Below are 7,489 nucleotides of genomic sequence, written 5' to 3'. Positions count from 1 at the left end.
GAAGCCGCAGTCTCCCTTTGTTCCATGGCCTTATTCAGCAATTTAGATCCATCATAAAAATCAAATATGCATGTTGCAGTCGCCTTCCATACAACAGCTTCAATTTTCACCTTTTTAAAATTTGAACTCCACAGGGGAAGAAAGAAAATGAAGGGAGAAAGGGAAAATGGGGGTAAGAAAAAACTTGCTTTGTGTTTTTGCTTAGTGGACTGTGAAAATAGGCAGTCACAAAAAAAAATTTTTTTTAATTTCATAGATGCATCCCATTCAAAATAAGACATGCTACCAAATTAGGCCTTCTGGAAATGCCCTCACACCGTCCTAGTTAACTCAGGCTCCAAAACTTGGACGTGAAATGATGGGAAAAGAGAAAAATAGAACATTATAAAAGGGTAGAAAGAGGAAGACTCTTTAGGGCTTGAAGAATCATCCTGTTCAGAGAGGTACCTCCATACCACTTATAATTATGCCAAAAAGAATGTTTTATGTTCAGCTGATTGTCATGAGTTTCTTTTGTAAAAGAAATGATTTGGAGAAAAGGTTCATAGAGGGAATGAGAGAGAGATTACACTTAAATATATATTTCCTCTCTGAATAAAAATGAACAGATTGGCAGAGATGTTTTTGTCCAATTATTGATTTGCACACAATATTTAAAATTTTCCCAGAACTTCAAAGGATATGTTCCCTGGAGTTCAGATAAATTTGCATCAGCAGGTTTGGTATTGATTATGCAGAAAAACACAGAAACCTTTTACCTACTCCATTGTTAGACTCAAGCAATGACTTTACAGAAGGGTGCATTGCATGCCCTAATATAAACAATATGGCCAATATTTATTCGATTTATTAAAAAATGAAAGATCTGAAGAAGTGTGCCTCTTTATGCCTGGTTTCACTTACTAATATAGATTTTGAAGGCTCATGCTAAACTTGAAGCCAGCCAGTTTGAAGATACTTTGCCTGTTCTTAGAAATGGAGCTTTTACAGGGTAATCCCAGGGAGATTGCTGTTGTCAACATTATACAGATACTGAACATAATATAGGATGGGTACAAACTGAAAAAGTGATCTTGAGGCTCATTCAAGGTTGAAAAAACCTTTCATTGTCTGGAGTGGAGCTTCTTCTGGAAGATGTACCAAATGAGTCTGGGATCAAAACCAATTTTGCAAGTTTGATCGAGTCATAATATGGAAATCCACCAGATTCTGCTATGACTAATTAGAGGTGTGTGAAGAAGGTTTCCCTTCCCCAACATTATTGATTTTTCTTTCAAACTCCCCAGTTTCATGGGGAAAATCTCTGGCATTTAAAAGTGTTCAATTTAGTACAGTTCATTGATGCATGTAATCTTTGCTAACTGCATCTCATTTTCTCTCGACTGGATTTTTCAGGCCCTCTTATGTCTGGATATATTTTTTATTTACTCTATATTTTAAGTGAAATCAAAGATGTACCCAGAACATACAAATACTGAGAGGATACATTTAATATTTGGATTTTTTTTAGTTGCAAATTTTCCCTTTTCTCCACTGGAAATAATGGGCAATTACAAAAAAGTGTAATTTTAAAAAGTGGATTCCACACAATTTAAGCCTACATGAGTGAAGAGATTTGTATATGTGTTGAATCATTCTATCCTGGAAAAAGCAATAAAGATGGAGAAAAGCACCAGGAAATTTACAACACTGGATAAAATCTGTGATTGCATACCATCATAACTGAGGCAAAAGCTATGGCTCTATGCCACCTCAAGCCGTCTCATTCCATCTTACTTTTTAACACTACTCCATATTTTTAGGATATTATAGACAGATAGCATACTGTAACTTCTTGTTAAAGTTAGGGCCACATGCTGGCATTTTATGTTCTCAAATTCCTTCATATGAGGAAAGATGCTACACAGATGTATTAAATGATAACCATTTCATATTGGAGAGTGAAACCTTTATCTTCGAATTCAAGGTAATTTAATATATAAGGGTATATTTTTAATTGAATATCTTCCTCTTCCCTATCATATGGCAACTTTGTCCTCAGTTGTTTCTTCCCAAGAAATAAGTTGTAGAAGGCCTAGAGGAAAAATTGTTTCAGGAGACCTTGTTTGCATTTCAGGTCATTCCAACTGCTATTCTTACCTCTACTTTAAACAAAAAATACATACTAAACCAATGATAGGTCTCACTTACTGAAGTCTTTTCCTCTGCAATCACACAGATGTTGAGAGTGTAGCCTCCGAATTAGACAATCTCAGTTCAAGTTCTGACTCCATCCTTGACTAGCTCTGTGACCTTGGACGATTTAAGCTTGAGTGTCTTAATTCGTAAAATGAATATATGAGGATAATAACACTTAATGTATAGGATCATGTAAGTTAAATGAGATTAAGTATTGTCACAGGTTGCTTTCCTAGAGAAGCAGACCTGAGATTAACATTCAGTGTATTTATTAGGGGGTGCTGTCAACACCTGTGGAAGGTGAGCTGCGGTGCATTCCAACAAAGATCTCAGCCAACCCTGAGGCAGGTTTTTTTCAGCTTCCTGGGAGCTGACAACAACTAAGGGGTGTCGTCTTTTAGCAGTCTTTTTAGCTGTGGAAATAAATCCTTTATTCTTTATTTTAGGGGGAGTTGGGTGGCACATTACAATGTCTATTAGAAGAGTTTAGTAAGCACTCAATAAATATTAGCTATATAATAGTGTCAATGTATATTTACCTGGGAGACCATTCTTAGTATCCCAAACAGTTGCTTTCATTATATATTTTAATAGTGCTTTGGTAAGAGCATGGCTCTGGAACTGGATTTGAGGCCCAATTTCCTAATTGGCAGCTGAATAACACTAAGTACATTAGTCTCTCTGTGTCTCAGTTTCCTCATTTGTGAAATGGAAATAATAATAGTACTCATTCTCATAGGATTGTTATGAGGATTAAATATGTTAATAGTTACACTTTAAACAGTGCCTGGCATATAATACATGCTCTGTAACTGCTCGTGCTTGTCATCATCATTATTATTTTTCTTCTCTCAATCAAGTTAAGCATGTACAGTGAGTCCTCACTTAACATCATTGAGAGGTTCTTGAAGACTGACTTTAAGTGATTCAACAAATAAACCAATTTTTAATCATCAACATTATAATAACAGTGTTATTCGAAGACCTGATATATCTTGTTTTACTTAAAGTCAGTTTCCAAGAACCTGTTGATGATAGTGAAGATTTACTGTAGTCAAAAACTACTTTGGAATCAGACAATGCTGGGTTTAAATCCCAGCTCTGTCACTTACTAGCCGTTTTGACGTCGAGCATGTTACTTAATCTGTGATCCTCAGTATTCTTATCTGTCAAAAAGAAGTAATATGTCTAACCTTATAGAAAGCACCAAATATATGAAGGTATTATGAACTTATGTTTTAGTTTCTTTTCTGAAATGTAGTAATAACCCCACCCTTGGGATGTCCTGAAGATTATGTGAGTTCATTCATGAAAAGCACTTAGAATGGTACCTGACACAAAAGTATGTGTTCAGTGAGTGTTAGCTAATATGATGGTGATGATGACAACTGTATAAAGGACTCTGCACCATGCCTTGCGTATCATAAGCACTCAAATATTACTTTTGAAGCTCTCCATGAATGTTTTCTTTATTTCTTCCTATTAGTCTTTCTTTTACATTCCAGCTGGCCTGCTGGACCTTTATTCTTGTGTATTCCTTTCCTCTTCCCTCACGTGCTTGTAAGGATTTTGAATGTTATATATGGGCCAATAATAAACCATATCCTCTGACATCCTTAAAAAACAAAAGACAAAACCTTCTACTCTGTTTTTATTCTGGAGACAATAAGGCTGATGAGTGATTAAACATTATCTTCAAGTACACAAAGGTTCTTGCTACAGAAAGGTGGCTGCCAGCTCTCCATCTTCAGGACAGAAGAAGAGAAATATACTTCAGTGGAGCATACAGACACAGCATGGAAGACAAAAGAGGATGATAGACTGTCTAACTCTGAGAGGCTAAAAACAAAGAATATTCTTAATGTATTTAGAATGGCTATGTGCATGTGTTTCCAACCAAAGGGAAGAGAAAATTCTAATGAAATCCCTTTTAGCCCCATACTTCTGATTGTGTTATCCTCAAATATTTTAGCTATAAATATTACCTGGTAATGTGTACCTTGCTTGTCCTGTGTTCTTTTGTCATATTATCATTCCTGGTTTCATAATAGCTGGTGTCCATTATAAACCAATCAGAAAAAGGTCTTGGTTTGGGATAGACATTTATTATTCATAAAGGCTAAAAACTGTTTCTCCTTGCAATAATATATAATAAAAAAATAAGCATAGCCAAAATTTTCATTTGCATTCCAGAGGAAATAGTCTGAATAAATTCACCCTATTCATACACAGGGTTTTTTTTTTTTAATATCGTTTTAAACACTGCTAAGTGTTAACGATTTACGTTAAGTTATTACTTTGACAGGGATTTGATAATATAATTATGGCCTTTATAATCATGTAGAAAATCATGTTAATTAAATAAACAAAAACTGAAGGAAAATGAACATTTTGATTGGGTTTATTTCATCAGAAGAATCAGACATCTCAAAATAGAAGCAGACATCTGTGGAAATGAAGAAAAATCTACAGTTCTTAAAAACCTAGACTCTCTGCTAAGGATATTATATAGAGATCTAGGAAATAGCTCAGCTTTAAACATACCCCTTAATAGATATATTAAAGCCGAATTTCCCTCTTCCCCTCTTTTTGTTTAATTTTCTTTTAAAGCTGTGTTTTTAATGGCAGATGAAGCTATCTTTTTTTTAATACTTTGAACAAGTATGGCATCTTTTACCCAGGAATCTCAAATTCCCACAAATTTCATACATAGTAGTTGTTATATGTAAAATATACAAAACATGAGGCTTCCTGCAAATTCCTGGCAGGGTGTGGAGCAGGTGTGGTGGGTATATGCATTATATCCCATTGTTTTTGGGAATTTTTTTGGGGTTCCTAGTGATGATTATTCCCACTGAAAGGAGATCTGTGCCCAGTTGGCATGTTTTTTAGAGGCTTTTATACCACAGCAGAGTTCCCAATGATACTTTATCATTTAGACCTCCTTAAAAATATGAGGGAGCTAGAGTGATTTTTTTTTAATTAAACACTTCAGGACTTTTATTCTTGTCTTTTAATATTTTTATGTTTGGCATGTAGTAGGTACTCAATAATAGTTGAAGCCATGAAAATCTTTGGTCATTTTCAAAGTGATTCTTTTGGAATGCTATTTATTTATTATATCAGTGTCCAAAACAGTTCTGGAATTGCCCTCAGAGCTTGTGTTAGAGTCTTTTGAATATACTTATCTTTGCAGGTCAATTAATATTTATTTAGTGTCTATAATATATATATTTCAATTTTTTTTGTAGAGATGGGAGTCTCACTATGTTGCCCATGCTGGTCTTGAACTCCTGGCCTCAAGCAATCCTCCCGCCTTGGCCTCCCAAAGTGTTTGGATTACAGGGATAAGCAACTACACTTGGCCTGTGCTTTTTAAGTATCATGATTTCACCCATTAGCTTTTTTACTGCAGTTGTAGATATTGCACAGCAGTCTCCCTTGTGTCAGGAACAGTTAATAAGTACTGAAGGTGGACAGTGAGAAATAATAAGATAAAAATAGAATAATAAGAAATGGTTCTCTTCCAAGAGTTATAACTTAGAAATATACATTCAAATTAACATACTAGAAAATACAGGTCGTCGGCAAAGCCTGAGTCCTGTCCTCTCACTCTCCTCTGTGGACAGCATGAACTTCACCACTCGCTCCACCTTCTCCACCAACTACCGGTCCCTGGGCTTTGTCCAGGCGCCCAGCTACAGTGCCCGGCCAGTCAGCAGCACGGCCAGCGTCTATGCAGGCACCAGGGGCTCTGGTTCCTGGATCTCCATGTCCCACTCCACCAGCTTCTGGGGCGGCATGGGGTCTGGGGGCCTGTCCGCGGGGATGGCTGGGGGTCTTGCAAGAATGGGAGGCATCCAGAACAAGAAGGAGACCATGCAAAGCCTGAAGTACTGCCTGGCCTCCTACCTGAACACAGTGAGGAACCTGGAGATGGAGAAGTGGAAGCTAGAGAGCAAAATCCGGGAGCACCTGGAGAAGAAGGGACCCCAGTTCAGAGACTGGAGCCGTTACTTCCAGACCATCAAGGACCTGAGGGCTCAGATCTTCGCAAATACTGTGGACAATGCCTGCATCGTTCTGCAGGTTGACAGTGCCCGTCTTGCGGCTGATGATTTTAGAGTCAAGTATGAGACGGAGCTGGCCGTGCACTAGTCTGTGGAGAATGACATCCATGGGCTCTGCAAGGTCATTGATGACACCAGTGTCACTTGGCTGCAGCTAGAGACAGAGATCAAGGCTCGCAAGGAAGAGCTGCTCTTCATGAAGAAGAACCACGGAGAGGAAGTAAAAGGCCTACAAGCCCAGATTGCCAGCTCTGGGTTGACCTTGGAGGTAGATCCCCAAATCTCAGGACCTCGCCAACATCATGGCAGACATCTGGGCCCAATATGACAAGCTGGCTCGGAAGAACAGAGAGGAGCTGGACAAGTACTGGTCTCAGCAGATTGAGGAGAGCACCACAGTGGTCACCACGCAGTCCGTCAAGGTTGGAGCTGCTGAGACGACACTCACAGAGCTGAGATATACAGTCCAGTCCTTGGAGACTGACCTGGACTCAATGAGAAATCTGAAGGCCAGCTTGGAGAACAGCCTGAGGGAGGTGGAGGCCCGCTACACCCTGCAGATGGAGCAGCTCAACGGGATCCTGCTTTACCTGGAGTCAGAGCTGGCACAGACCCGGGCAGAGTGGTAGCGCCAGGCCGAGGAGTATGAGGCCCTGCAGAACATCAAGGTCAACCTGGAGGCTGAGATCGCCACCTACCGCTGCCTGCTGGAAGATGGTGAGGATTTCAATCTTGGTGATGCCCTGGACAGCAGCAACTCCATGCAAACCATTCAAAAGACCACCACCTGCCGGATAGTGGATGGCAAAGTGGTGTCTGAGACCAATGACCCCAAAGTTCTGAAACTTTAAGCCAGCAGAAGCAGGGTACCCTTTGGGGAGCAGGAGGCCAATGAAAAGTTCAGTGGTCCAAAACAAAAAAAAGAGAAAATACAGTGTTATAGCAGATAAATGTATACAGTGGAATCGACAAGGTCTCTGGGTGAGCATCATGGAAGAGGTGGCATTTCAGATCTCGATGGATATAGATAGGAAAATATGGGAGAAGGGTATAGCAGGAAAAGAGAAAATTGTAAGCAAAGACCCCAAAGCAGAAAAGCATTTGGTTCAGTCAGAGAATGGTGAGACAGAAAAAGAAACGGAGATAGAATTTTGGAGCTAGAGTCCCGGGGTACTAACCTCAGTGCTGAAACATACCGTGTCCTTTGACAAGTGACTTGAACTGTGTCTTGGTTTTCTCCT

The 7,489-nt window shown here is 39.0% G+C and overlaps 1 pseudogene; it reads left to right on the top strand.

Annotated features, from left to right (window-relative positions):
- Window positions 1-5,808: 5,808 nt before the first annotated feature.
- Window positions 5,809-7,221, top strand: LOC468023 (keratin, type I cytoskeletal 18-like; annotated as a pseudogene).
- Window positions 7,222-7,489: the final 268 nt, after the last annotated feature.

Source organism: Pan troglodytes, chromosome 18, assembly GCF_028858775.2.
Source record: "Pan troglodytes isolate AG18354 chromosome 18, NHGRI_mPanTro3-v2.0_pri, whole genome shotgun sequence".
Classification (NCBI taxonomy): Eukaryota; Metazoa; Chordata; class Mammalia; order Primates; family Hominidae; genus Pan; species Pan troglodytes.
This window is presented reverse-complemented; position numbering and strand designations above follow the sequence as displayed.